This window comes from Acipenser ruthenus, chromosome 4, assembly GCF_902713425.1.
Source record: "Acipenser ruthenus chromosome 4, fAciRut3.2 maternal haplotype, whole genome shotgun sequence".
NCBI classification, from domain to species: Eukaryota; Metazoa; Chordata; class Actinopteri; order Acipenseriformes; family Acipenseridae; genus Acipenser; species Acipenser ruthenus.
The window spans coordinates 42,727,876-42,743,145 of NC_081192.1; the positions used below are offsets into that span (position 1 = coordinate 42,727,876).

A 15,270-nucleotide genomic window follows, 5' to 3' on the forward strand; every position below is an offset into this window, starting at 1 on the left:
GTTCACCTCACAGCTAAAATTCCATTCACCAAACACAATAAAAAGTCCATGGCTTATCTTTAATTGCATTGCATTGTCTTCTCAGTCATAAGTATTCAATAAGATGACCAGTTGTTCTTTACAAAAGTCAATCATGGTAACTCATATGGGAAATCAAAGCTGTATCAGTTGACTATTCACTGTGGAATACAAAATGATGTGTGTGAGATTGGTAACCCAGTAAGTACTGTATTTTTCTGTCGAATAGTTATAAAAAAAAAAAAAAAGAAAATGTAATCATTATGGCTTAGCAGAAGATGGTATTTAAAACTGTTAGGATTGCAATCCAGATATAGGAAGTGAAAAGGAAATCCCAATAATAAGCCTGGCTATAACTTAAACCCTGTCTGAAAACAGGACCATATTAGATTTTTTTTTTTTTTTTTTTTTTAGCACAACTGATCTGCAGAAAAAAACACTAGCTCTGGCTTGTGTGATTTTTTAAATTTGTTTTATTATTATATTTACTGGATAGGACAAAAACATATTTGAGATATTATGAACAAATAATTCTGGAAGTTAAGTCACAAAGCTACAATATAATACGTCTACATACAATATATGTAAAAGTGACCAAATATAGCATAGGGTCAACAGGGTGATTAGAAAGTAAGTTTACCACATCAATGCACCATGTCATTGATGTGGTAAACTTACTTTCTAATCATCCTGTATATCCCTGTGATAGAGAGAGAAAGGATCAATACTGTAAATCTCCCTCCCGATTAGAAAGGGCGCTGTGTAAGGGGGAAGGTATGCTGCCTCCTAGATCTACCACCTCGGTGGAAGGTGGAAACCAGAAGGTGACCATATTAGGAGGGGTGCGTAGCTGCAAGTACTCAGGACGATTCCATTGCAGTCAGCTGCGGGGCAGCTCTCTATTGGAGAAACCATGGCGACGCATTGACTGCAGGGAGGAGTTTGCTGGGTACAAAGGGGAAGCAGCTATGTCAAAACCTCCCCTTGCGCTGAGAATGTAAAACAGACGGCCGGAGCCTGTATTGTTTTATGGTTTTTGGATTTACGTGTGTTTTGTGTTGCAGAGGAGGAGTGAGCTGTGGACCGGCAATATATAGAGCACGTCCCTGCACAGCACAGCACCACACCGCACCACTCACGGCACCACGCTTCTCAGGACCGAGAGCACTGCGTGCACGGAGAACGTGGGGATGGACAAAGTCCCGTTTTTGTTTACTTTTTTTTGTACTTTTTGTTTTTTTATTAAGAGAGCTGCCGTGTACCCCCCCAATATCATCGCTGGTAAAGGGGTGGACTTATTTGTGTTATTGTTATTATTTTTATTATTATTAAAACACGCAGACTGTTTTGGGAGAAAAGATTGTGTGGACCTGATTTATTCACTGCACCACTGCACCTGACCACAATCCCACTTTGGTGATTTATTGTCGCTGTAATGTTAACATCACTTCATGCAATAAAAACAAAGTGGAAAGTGGTTCGCAAAAGAACAGGTTTATGAGTGTCAAGGCGGTAGTATTAATCTGCTTCTATTTAGATAATTACAATAAACTCCCATTTTTTTTACCTGTGCTGTGGCAAGACTAATTAGTGAAAAACCAAATCACTTCCTCAGCCTTTCTCTTATTTGATTTTGTATTCTCCTGAAGATCTGCACTATTTCTGCTTCGCATGCTAACAGTTTCATGTGATTTCTGGTAAATATGCACTCTATCTGTGAGCGAGAGATATAGGTGAACTAACTGTGCTCCCATAGGAACAGATTCATTTATTTATTTATCTAGTTTGGATCACGGTTATAAATGTATAATTAAGGGTAGAAGAGGACTGGGTCTTTCCATTAAAATTCATTAGACATTTGCCTTTGGTCTAAAAGTTAAAATTGTGAACTTTCCTGCAAGGCTACCTGTGCAATGAGAAAAAGATGTGCACTTGACTGATAATTGCCTACTATATATACTGTATATATGTACACATACATACACACATATATACTGTTGTAGTCAAAGATTTACATACCCTAATGCAAATTTATAATTTCTAGAAATTTCTCGAAAGAAAAATCTTTTGTAGCAAAAGTTTTGCTTTTGTGGATAAGGAAAAAAAGTTACAAGAAATAGATGTCTACAATTATTTATTTCAGCAATTTTTGTGCAAAATTCAAAAAATGCTAATTCAAAAGTATTCATAACCTTTGATGCTATGATAGTATTGTCTACAAGGTGCTAGACATTTCAGTATGATAATGCAGAACCTAATTCTAGAAAAGTCTAGAAAATGCTGGATTGTAGGTGAACATCCTTAGAGTATAAAAGGGTTAGGCATAGGATGATTGCTGTCATTACCAATAAGTCAATATGGGAAAAAGTAAACAGCTATCTGAAGACCTTAGGCAAAAAATGATTTATTGTAATAAAGCTGGAGAAGGATACAAGAAGATTTCCAAGCATTTGAATATCCTATTGTTTCTATTATCAAGAAATACAAGATTCATGATACTGTCACAACGCTCCCTCGGTCTGGAAGAAAGAAGGTTCTTTCACCAAGAACAAGTAGAACTGTGAGGAAGGTTAATAACAATCTGAGATTGACTGCCAAAGATATTCAAAGTGAATTGGCTGCAAGTGGGGCTGGGGTTTCCATTTCAACCATAGGTCGAGTATTGCATGGTCTCAATGGTCGCAGGCCAAGGAAAAAGCCAGTCTTAGGAAAATGTCACAAGGACAATCGCTTAAAATTTGCAAAACGGAATTTGAATGATGGATATGAGTTCTGGTCAAAGGTTTTGTGGAGTGATCAAAAATCAAGCTATTTGGTCACGCTGATAGTCGTTATGTTTGGAGAAAGTCTGGTGAGGCGTACAAAGAAAAGAACACCATACCTTATAACAACGTCATGCATTACAACGTTGTAGCAACAAATCTGGGAACTTCATTTTTATGTTGTGACAACATTGCAGTGCACAACAAAACCCGCTACGTTGCTACAACGTTGTGGCAACGTAATATTGTTAGGTGGGTTATTGCTTTGCTGTCACAAAAGTATGGTCGTATAGGGATAGAAAATAAGGAGAACGGTATCTGTGAAAAATGACTGGATGGGTCCTGTTCTGCAATAATAATAATAATAAAATATGAAAAACATTGTTTACGTTTTAAATTTCAGTAATTTCTTGGGTACAACGCTCACAAAAACCTTCTAGCAAAGTTGTGAAAAAGTTGCTGAAAAAAGTTATCTGACATAAACAAACCACAACCTAGCAGCAATGTTGTCTAAATGTTGCTAACAAGTTGCGGTTGACGAACCAAATACACCTTCCAGCAACATTACAACGTTGCACCAAAGTTACGTTTAACCCAATCAATTCACACCTTCCAGCAACGTTGTGAAAACATTGCACCAAAGTTATATCTGACATAACCAAACCACAACCTATCAGCAAAGTTGTGAAATGTTGTAGCAACGTTGTGTGCTAGCTGGGAAGATTTAATAGGATTAGGTTATGTTTTTTTTAAAGCATTTCGTATTGGAAGCCGCAAGGTGGCGTAACTATGTTTAATATGAATGGAAAGTTAGCACCTGACAACCCAGGAAGGTGCTCTGTTTTATTTTTTCTGATTAAGAACACCCGCTAGTCGTCTCAATACTGTGGTGCAGTCATCGCGGTGTCATTTTTTGGAAAACTTGCTATGTGGTTAACAAATGCATTGTTATATTTTATCAAAAGTTGTTTATCTAATAATTTATACCCAAGATATTTTGGTAATTAAAACTCCTTTGTCTCTTGACTACTGACCCTGAACACCGCATACCACCAGAACCTTTAAACTAGCAACAGTTACGTGTCACCTCTGCCTGTTCAACAGCTTTACATTTCCATTGTTGAGTCTCATGACCAATACAGTTAGTAATCAGGCATATAATGTATTGAAGCCTTCAGCATGGTTTGTGGGTCGCATCAGTGTGGAAAGCAAGTATTATTTAAGGTTAACAGTCTTGATAAAAGCTGGTACAGCTATCAATATCAAATTTATCAAGAAGGTAAACACATGTCCAAACTGGCTTCTGCCATTGATCTTCTTAACTAAGAACTTATGGTATACCTACTATAGTAATATTGTAACTGCTGTTTGTATTTACTTTGTCCATCATTTTACCACTATCATCCAAAGATCCCTGAAATGAGTCTTCCCATATAAAGAGCCCGATTTTCTAAAGGGGTTTAATTTTCAGAGGAAATCCGCAGAATTTTTGCACCTGTTAATCTGTTTAAAAATATCTGCCTATTTTCTAAAGTGATCCTCTGTTGCATTGTTTTCTGCAGTTATAAATGAATAAGTAATGAGAATTTAAGCGGTTTTACCCGCCAAAATAATACTTCCGGTTCAATTGTGTTAGAAAATGCTATCTTTATACAATAGATAATTGTACCAAACCAGTGGAAAAATTTGTCAAAATGCAAATGCAAACATGAGGGCATATTCTTATTTCCATTACCAATTGCATGTTTAATTAGGACAACCTAAAACAAACAAACAAACATGATCAAAAAAAATATGGGAGTTACTAGTTTGAAAGGAGGTATAACTGCAGTGTATAAAAATGAAAATGAATGAAAACCTTTGTGTCAAAATGTCTCATTAAATGTGGCAAACTACACTTTGGAAATAAAAATGTAAACGTAAATAAATAAATAAATAAATAAATAAATAAACGCACTGCTGACATATGCTTTTAAATATAATCATCAAACCATCTGATTTATTTATTTATATATTTCAGAAGTACTAAAGTGGGCTAAGTAATGTTTAATTGTTAAGTCAATATTGAAACAACCGTAATATCAAAACATTCCAAAATTACAAATATGCACTAAAAAAAGGAACAGTGCTAAAAAAAATGGTACAGCAAGTAGCGCATATGCATTGAAATACTGAATACTCTTATTGTTAAAGTGAAGACAGTCTCTGAAGAGAACTGGAAGCTGTTTACTGTTTAGAAGCATTTCAAGACAAACGTTCCCTGGCAAAAAAAAATTTAATGATTTTTTTTCTTTTGATTTTTGTGTTGCTAACCTTGTTTGCTCCCATATTTAACTTTTTTTTTTAGATTGAAACGCTATGTTAAAAGAAAAATAACAATACTAATTTACTAGACTTGAACAGAAGCGATTTTAGTTATTTATTGGACATGCACAATCCATTGATTTGTGAAACTATTAAAACATGAAGATTGACAAATATGTTTATAATGATAGAAATGAAATGCTTATATATGAGATTCTCTGTACAATAGTTTATTATTATTTTAAAATAAAACACAGACTGTAAATCTCATGGCAATGTGTTTATGTATTGATTCATTTATGTATTTATTTTTCAGTGATAGTAGTGCAGAGAAAGAATGTTGTCAAAAAAGCCACCAGGGAGATATGAAACCAGGATCCCCCTGCTGCAGCAGTGTTCCAGTTAGTCATCATGGGACAAGATGTTAGAGGAGGAAAAATAGTTATAAAATTCTGTACACTGTTTAAAAAAAAGTATATAATATAAATAAACAAAAGAAAAAAAACATATTTTGTCTTTGCAGAATTTGATGGAGCCTAATGTAATATTGCATGCATTTTGGTAGAAAAACAGTAAAAAATGCAGAGAAACTTGACAGGTTCTACACAAGTCCTTTAAAAATCTGGGGTTCAGCAGTTACAAAACTGAAAGAACGTCAGAAAAATCAGAATTCCACAAAGCAGGGGGCTCCCGAGTGGCGCATCCAGTAAAGGTGCTCCACATGGAGTGCAGGATGTGCCCTATAGTCCGGATGTCGTGAGTTCGAGTCCAGGCTATTCCTTTGCCGACCGAGGATGGGAGCTTCCAGGTGGCGGCGCTCGGCCAATTGAGCGAGCGAGGGAGGGAGGGAGGGTTAGGTTGGCCAGGGTGTCCTCGGCTCACCGCGCACCAGCGACCCCTGTAGTCTGGCCGGGCTTCCCTGTAAGCTACCCGAGAGCTGCGTTGTCCTCTGACGCTGTAGCTCTTGGGTGGCTGCATGGTGAGTCCGCAGTGTGAAAAAAGCAGTCGGCTGACGGCACACGCTTCGGAGGACAGCGTGTGTTTGTCTTCGCACTCCCGAGTCAGCGCAGGGGTGGTAGCGGTGAGCTGAGCCTAAAAATAATTGGCCATTTCAAATTGGGGAGAAAATAATAACAAAAATAATTGCCAAAAAAAAAAAAATCCACAAAGCAGCAGTAATATTGGCAATGATTTTGTGTCTGTGATGTAACAAACTAAAACACCTGTACATCAGGAGTTGAATTCAGCTTATAGAGAAAGAGTAGAAAAAACAGGCAGAAGCTATTTTTATATTTGAATAACTCCCAAGTACTGCTTATTATAGTTATGCTGTTAGGGCTCTGTGTATCATTGACTTTTATTTCGTATCTTGATTTTTCGTAGTTTTTTGTGACTTCGTAGACCTACCCGCGATGTATTAAAGTCATTTTTACTCTTGTAACTTTAGTTTCATCCCTGCTGCGGTAGTTTAGCTACGACTATTCGTTTCAAACTACTTTCGTATGCAAATGTACGAATCTTAGTATAATATGGACGTTTCACACTTATCCTTGATGTATTATCATTATCAGCTTGCTGGAAACTAGGTTTTTTTCATAATTGACAATGTTTTACGTCGTATACGTTTCTGTAAATACTTGAAAATGAAAACACATGTTACAATATACAAAACAAAACATAAGGAGTATCAAAGCAATGTTCAAGAAAATTGAAAATTGTCTCTAAATCTTGGATTCCTCAAAATAGCCACCCTTTGCCTTAATAACAGCCTCACAAACACGAGACATTCGGTTAACAAGTTTCAGCAGGAAATCACCCAACATGTCTTCCCAGCTCTTCTGCAGCAATTCCCAGAGATGTAGTACACTTGTGGGTAGCTTTGCTTTGACTCTTCTGTCCTGTTTGTCCCATACAAGTTCTATGGGATTGAGGTCTGGAGACTGGGCAGGCCAGGTCATTACATTGAGTTGTCCTTCACTTTCCTTCTTCGCCAGATAGTTCTTCCACATCTTTGAGGTGTGTTTCGGGTCATTATCTTGCTGAAGAATGAAGGACTGCCCAAATAGCCGTAATCCTGATGGAATGACATGCCTCTGAAGTATGCTATGATAGCCATGCTGGTTGAGCTTGCCATGGACTTGGTAAAGATCACCAACTCTGTCACCAGCAAAGCAACCCCAGACCACGACACTGCCTCCTCCATGCTTGACAGTGGGAACCACACATCCAGAACTCATGCGCTCACCCTCTCTGCATCTTACAAATACTCGGCGGTTGGACCCAAATATTTCAAATTTTGACTCATCGGTCCATAAGACCGACTTCCACTCCTCAAACGTCCAGTTTCTGTGTTTTTTGGCCCAGGCAAGTCTCTTCCTCTTATTCTGCACTCTTAACAATGGTTTCTTTGCAGCAATTCTTCCAGTTAGGCCAGCTTCACGCAATCTCCTCTGAACAGTTGATGTTGAAACATCTGAACTTCTAGTAGCATTTAGCTGAGCTTGTATTTCAGGGGCAGTTAATCGCCGGTTTCGCAGACTTGTGACTCGAATGAACTTGTTCTCTGATTCTGAGGTCACCCATGGCCTGCCTGACCTTGTTCGGTCCTCATGAGTGCCAGTTTCTTCAAATCGTTTGATGGTCTTGACCACAGCAGTTACAGACACTTGCAAAGTTCTTGCGATTTGTCTTAACCCTTTGCGGTCCATTGTCGGACCTGGTCCGACATTGCAATCAGGTCCATTGTCAGACCCTGTCCGACATCATTATAGAAACGCAAAAAACGGGTTTTAGTCGTTTTTTCTCCAGAAAAAGTTGAGAAAACCATTCAATGGCCGAGTGGGAACGACAGGCGTATCTCATGAATAGTCATACATGGCCCTGGTATCAGATAACGGGGCGGTCGTAAGTAAACAAGCTGGCTGCCTGTGAATCAGCGCACAGAGAACACTGACATTTGCAGAGCTTTTTTGAGATGTTATAGTAATAAAATAATGACTTGGATCGCATTATTGAGGAGTTTGGTGATAAAACGAGAGATCAGGAGATCATTGATCGGTATGTACGACTATTATTATTATTATTATTATTTATTTCTTACATAGGTGAAAGCTATAGCGAACGAAAGGGTGGGGCGGGGCTGGAGATGCCTAGTGAGTGCTTTGTTGATATGCAGGGCCATTTAAAACCGTTTGACTGTGAAAAAAAATACTTTTAAACAGCGCGTCTAAAATTAACTGTGCGTGTGAAAATAAATTAGACCTGGCGTGCCTGACGCACATTTAATAAATGGACCGCAAAGGGTTAAAGATTGACCTTCATTTCTTAAAGTAATTACAGACTTTTTTCTTTGCTTAACTGAGCGTATTTCGCCATTTTCTGCTCCCTTACATTCAGGAATGACAAACTTGTGCCTATGCTACCTATATTTATAGTAATCATGGACCCTCACCTGTTAACAATACTTGGTGACAAAAGGTTAATTAGGTAACATGCTAGTTAACTCGGGGAACATCTAACAAAGACACTTTTATACTTAGGCCAGTGTTCTAACACCGTGTTATACACATTTCAGACTTTTAACTGACTTGGGCTTCAGACTGAAATCCCCTTGCTTTAGGTGACCATTTCATTGAAATTGACAAGATTTACATTTTCATTTAAAAATAAAAAATTTGAATGCAATTGGTTTCTCAGAGATGTCGGATTCAGTGGCCAAGAGTTGCGTCGCACAGTGAAGAACTTATCTGAAGCAGCACAGAGGAGCAGCAACTGGCTGTGGTTGAGACGGAAAGATTCTGGTTGGGGATCTCAAGCACAATAGAAAGAAAGAAACGCTGATGTACGGGTAAGTAAGCTGGGCTGAGTTGAGTGGGGGACGGAGGGGGGTGATGCTGGGACGCCAGAATCACCGTCGAGCCCTCCTGAGGTGTCGTGGGCTAGTCGACGAAACACAGAGGATGGAAGGTGCCCACTTGAAGACCCCAGAGATGTATCCTACTTAGCTCAATCCAGACGGTTGTCATGCTGATGCGCTGGGGAGACCGCACTGTGGTTGATCCCCGGAGCCAGCACCGCAGCCGCTGTGTGTGCTGATGCGCTAGGGAGGCAAATAAGCTGATCCCTGGAGCCAGCATTACACTTCAGCCATCAACACCATGCAGAAGGACATCTACATCATCATATGGAAGGAAACGCAAATGGACGGAGACACATATGGATCACATTAGTTTACTGTAAAGCTACGCCTTAGTTAGTGCTTATCTTGGCGAGAGCTGAGTTCAAATCAGCATGAAGTTTTAACATCTACTCTCGTGTAATGGAAATCATGTAACAAATGCATTTGTACTGCAGGCTAGGTTTTGAGATGCAGATAAAAAATAAATATTTTCATACCAACTTTTGTACTTGATAACATTCATTTAAAAATCCAATTGATGCCTATGACTAATTTGAAGATATTAGTATGTTTCAATTAACTAAACTGAGTTATTAATCAAATTGATTAATCTTACTACACAATTGGTTTATTAAAGTTTGTTACTTGATTGATTACTGTCTTGTTAGAATATGTTTTGTTGAAGAAACAAAATACGTTTTTGACTGATTCAGATTTTGCTGCTGATGTATTTACTTTATTATTTATTTCTTAGCAGACGCCCTTATCCAGGGCGACTTAGAATTGTTACAAGATATTACATTATCTTTACATACAATTACCCATTTATACAGTTGGGTTTTTACTGGAGCAATCTAGGTAAAGTACCTTGCTCAAGGGTACAGCAGCACTGTCCCCCACCTGGGACTGAACACACGACTCTCCGGGCAAGAGTCCAGAGCCCTAACCACTACTCCACACTGCTTCAAAAGGTTTTTTCTAAGTTGTGCTGCAGCAGTGCTCCACATTTTTCTTTTCTTTTTTTTTTTTGGGGGGGGGGGGGCTACTATTTCTTCCTGTTCACTATACCACTCATTCAGTGGTGTAGTGGTAAATACAAAAGTGGGTAAACGCCCCTGTGTGGTGGAGTTGAACAGATAGATTGAACAGATAAACATGAACAGATACATTGTTATTGACTCAGCCAACCAGAGCCCCCCCATGCAGTTGTTCGCATGAAAAGTCACAGACTCGAGGGTGCACGTCACGTGAACAGTTCTGTAAGCGTCCTTTTGCGGGCTAGGATGAAGACTACTAGAACCGCCCTGTAGGTCCAGTGTGCTTAACAACGAACATTAACAGAACATAAACAACCAATCAGAACACACACACAAAGAGAACCTGCAGTCCAGTGGCCACGCCCCCCTGCTCGCGCCAGTTCTGACTGACAGCTCTCAGTCACACGCGCAGTATTTACAAACACGTAAGTAATATTAGTACATACAGTCCTTAGTATGTTACTTAAATTTACTAGCAAATGTGTTCCAAATTGCACGGAAAGGAACATTTCCTTAAAGTATGTTATAAATTTGTTGAGGTGAGGTGGGGTCACAGGGAACCTTTTACGTATCTTGAAGAATTTAGTGAACCCATCAAGCTACACGGCTAGATCCACCCCTGTTAATCACTAATTGATTAAATAAAACCAGACTCCTACAAGTTATATTCTACTTTGTTGTGTGTTTTTGTGTGATGGAGAGGGGGCAAGTAGATTTTTAAGAAGGACAAGTCCCTTCATTTGTTGGAAATGAGAACAACTGTCTTGGTTTTCTTTTCCCCGCAACCACTTACACAGCAGACATTTTTTTTTCTTTATTTTATTTTAATTCAATGCAATATCAATCATAGTAACACATCAAAATACAACATGCGAAGGAAACAATGTGAAGTATGTACAATGTGAAAGATGACTACTACACAAAAGCAGGTACAAGTTCCTTCCTTATGGAAAATTAGACAGACCATGTTTGTCACACAGACTAGTGTGTTTCCACGTGGAGGTAATATAGCTTACACAGCACTTCATTGGGCATGCGCCAGTACATCTGACAGTACACGCGGAAGTCAAGTTTTTTGGCTCAGAAGAGATGCTCCAGAAGAATGATTTTGGACATTGGCAGTGCAGCATTATGCAAACGGAACAGCAAGTTGGGATAGTTTATGTTTTATTTTTCATGTAGTGCTGATGTACCCTTTAATATGTTTTTATATTAAGTTTCTATACAGTATTGTTTTCTATTTCTTTCATTTCCTATTGGCAAAACCAGCTATGTGCAGTTTTGCATAGCCTAATACGACTCAAAGTCACAGATGGGTATCTGAACTAAATGCCAAAAGGCAGGAGACCAGCAGAGATAGTGTGAGATGGAGGAAGGGAACTGAAAGACAAGATGGACATGCCCTGCTATGTACAACGTGGCTTGCAACGCGTCATGGTCAGAGCGCAACCCCACTCTTTCCCCTGCAGAGGCAGTGTGCAATGATAGAGTGGAAACCCCTATCATTGGACACAAGTAAGACAAATGAGAATGGAATCACCAGTTGCTTACGAAGATATAAATATCAAATCTTGTACAAGTTCGGAACAGGAAGGTGTGATAGTTTGTTTTATTTTTCATGTAGTGCTGATGTACCCTATATCCCTTTCCATTCCAATGTCGGACCCTGTCCGACATCATCAAAAAGACACAAAAAACAGGTCTCTAGTCGTTTTTTCTCCGGAAAAAGCCGAGAAAACCATTCAATGGCCGAGTGAGATCGATAGGAGCTGAGAGAAGGCGAAAAAAAAAGGGGGCGTATCTCATGAATACAGATAGCCCCGGCATCACATAGATAACACAGACATAAACAAACAAGATAGCTGCTTCTGCATCCAGTGCTTAAAGAATATCACTATCAATAGACATTTGCAGAGCTTTTTTTAGATGTTATAGTAATAAAATAATGACTTGGATCGCATTATTGAGGAGTTTAGTGATAAAACGAGTGATCAGGAGATGATTTATCGGTATGCACTACTATCAAGAGGTATGTGAAAAAACCAGCGAACGAGGGGTGGGGCGGGGCTGGAGATGCAGTACTGAGTGTCCTGTTGATATGCAGTGCCTTTTAAACCTGTTTTACCTTGAAAAAAAATACTTATAAACAGCGTGTCTAAAATAAACTGTGCGTGTGAAAATAAATTGGACCTGACGCGCCTGAGACGTGCTGAATAAATTGACCCAAAGGGTTAAAGCAACTGAACTAGTAAGCACATTAAAATGACTATAAAAACACATTCACACACAATTTAAACATAATGATTAAAAACAACTTAACTATAAAAGACACACACATACACATAATGTAAAACGTATAATTAATAACATAATGAATCCCTCATGCAGAAAGCCATTACTACAATATCATTGTGCAGTACAGCATATTTTAAAAGCTCAGTCACATTGAAAATGAAATGGCTCTCTGTGAATGTGTGGGTTGCAGTGCATAGTGAAAGGGTGATGCAGGTGCTCCAGTCAAGGACAAACACAGAGTTCACGGTGCAAATTCTTTCTTTAATTTCCTTGACCGTGTTTAAATAATAAAGCTGGCTCTCCCCAGCAATGGGTACTGCCAGCGCCAAAACAAGGGGTTGCAGTCCCGAAATAATAATTACAAAAACACAGACACAACACAAACACAGACAAGTCTCCGGACAGTGCGTGCTCTTAGTGCAGGTGTGGTGCTGGAAACAGTGATGCTGGTTAAGTGCAGGTGCGGTGAAGTCCAGGTGAATCGCTGGCCCAAGGCTGCAGCTCCCAGATCCGTCCTTAATCATTCTGGCGAAGACAAAACACACACGTTTGCAAACAAAAACACTTAACTCAGGTTCCAAACAGTCCTCGTTTCCTCCCATCAACCACAACAAAGGAACCAATTGCGGCGTCACGTCCTCCTAAAGTACCCTAAGCCCCGCCCCTTCAGATAGCTAGTTCAATCACGTCTCCACCAATTCATGAATGAAACTTCACTTACCATACTAGGACGATGACTTCTGGTACCGTGATGCCATCCCTTTCCTGAATGGCCGGCTTCCGACTGCCCCCGGAATGAACTGCCCAACCATTCAGTATGGGGCACGCGATTCCTGCTGTACAGTGCTCATACAGGTCGAGAGGGAGATTGTTGATTCAGATTCATTCGCTCTCTGTCACACTCTGTTTGGTAAAAGTCCACTGAGATGTAAACTAGGTGCAATTAGTACAGGCAGGTCCTACAAACTGATTGCTGATGATACATTGTTTTGAGGACTGGGCTACTGTGTTATTAGATGGCTAATGTGTTCTTGGCCAGGCATTTTAGAATATATAATATTCAGGAACACTCCCTCTGCTAAGTTAAATTTGTGTGCATGGCAGTGTCACAGACGGATCTGCCACATCTTATTTGTGCTAGAAGTTATTAGATCCTTTTGCATGGAAGGCCTCGGTTGCAAGAATGTGCGGTTCTTTGATGGACCCAGCTTCAGTTAAAATGTGTTCGCCCACTGACGATGGGAATGAGAAAGTAGAGATGGGAGCCCAGCTAAAAAGATTTAAGTTTTTGCAGGTATCAAGTGAAGACCCTGGTCGCCCACACCTCTGATGTAAAACGCTGGATGCACAGGCCTGTTGTGGTGTTCGCAGAGCCACTTCGAGCTGAGTCAGGAGGAGAATTTGAATCTTGCTGGGAACAAGCTGACTTATTAGATATGGATTGGATGCTATAGAATTAAATACATTGCTAATAGTAATGTTGTTGGATTCTGTATTTTGTATCCTTTTGAATAAGTCTGTGTAAGGTCTGAAAAACAGAGCTCCTGGTATCAAAAGGTCAGGCCGACCTGCTGAAAGTTCCAAGCCTCCCTTATCGGGCAAAAGCATCTTTTTTAATTAGACTCAGAGCCTAAAAGCATTCTGATCCAGCAAGAGCAGAATGGCAAACTCTATGGAACAGAGTTAATATGCCAGAAGCAATCGAACTAGGTTCAATTATAGTAAGAAAAAAACCAAAAGTATTTAAATAAATAAGAAACCTAATATAATAAGATTAAGTAAATGTATGAGCAGTCCTAAGTTTTAATATTCAAGGTTGCATTTGCTGCCAAGCAGGTGCCTAATTAAAATTAACCTCTTGCCTTCTGTGTATACCAATGAAGTAAAATAAAATTACAATTTATAAAAGAGATTGCTATATTGAAGTATCTGAATTAGAAATACATGTTATAAAATCATTTAACGTTAAACTGTTGAAAGAACATATTAAAAGTTTATTATAACAGAAGAGTTGATCTGCTTGACATTTGACAATGTTGTAAACAAATTGTTAAGACACATTTGAGATAATGTTAAATATACTTTGTATTGGTTTAAGGGAATATAGTAGGATTTTATGTGTATATATTATTTTGAAAAGTCCAATATAACAGTAAAAAATAAGTATTATAGATTCTGTATAATTCTGTGTAGAGAGCACACTGGCTTGAGGTCACGCTGACCAAAAAAGACCTGTGAAATGAGCTAAGTGTTCCCTTATTTAAGAGCTGCTGATGCAGAAGCCTGTAACCTTGGCAGAAGCAGGCATCTGGGGGAACTAAACACAGAGGCTAGGTATTGAAACTTAACAAAAAGAAAAAAAAAGTAACCCTTTCTAGACAGAACAAATGTTTAAAACTAAAAAAGCTACATTATACCTATTAGATTGTGTTGTTACTAAGCATAGAGGTTTTAAATAAAAAAGGTATTCTGATCTAATAATAGAGTGACAAAACTCTCTGAAGCGAAATAATATGTTTTAAGTATTTTGATCTAATAAGAAACATAATATTTAAACTAACAAGTGTTTTGCTTGTTTAAGGCTCTACTGTAATACAAATAGACAAGAAGTTCACTCGTAGAGTAACAACCAAACAATCAACTCCAGAACAATGCGGGACTTGTAATAAGAACATAAGAACATAAGAAAGTTTACAAACTAGAGGAGGCCATTCGGCCTATCTTGCTCGTTTGGTTGTTAGTAGCTTATTGATCCCAGAATCTCATCAAGCAACTTCTTGAAGGATCCCAGGGTGTCAGCTTCAACAACATTACTGGGGAGTTGGTTCCAAATTCCCACGATTCTCTGTGCAAAAAAGTGTCTCCTATTTTCTGTTCTGAATGCTCCTTTATCTAATCTCCATTTGTGACCCCTGGTCCTTGTTTCTTTTTTCAGGTCGAAAAAGTCCCTTGGGTC

General features: G+C 38.9%; 1 protein-coding gene across 2 annotated transcripts in view; it reads right to left on the minus strand.

The window, feature by feature from the left end:
- LOC117399394 (oxidation resistance protein 1) overlaps nucleotides 1-15,270 on the minus strand; it is a 204,447-nt gene that overhangs the window by 173,624 nt on the left and 15,553 nt on the right. The window lies entirely within an intron of this gene.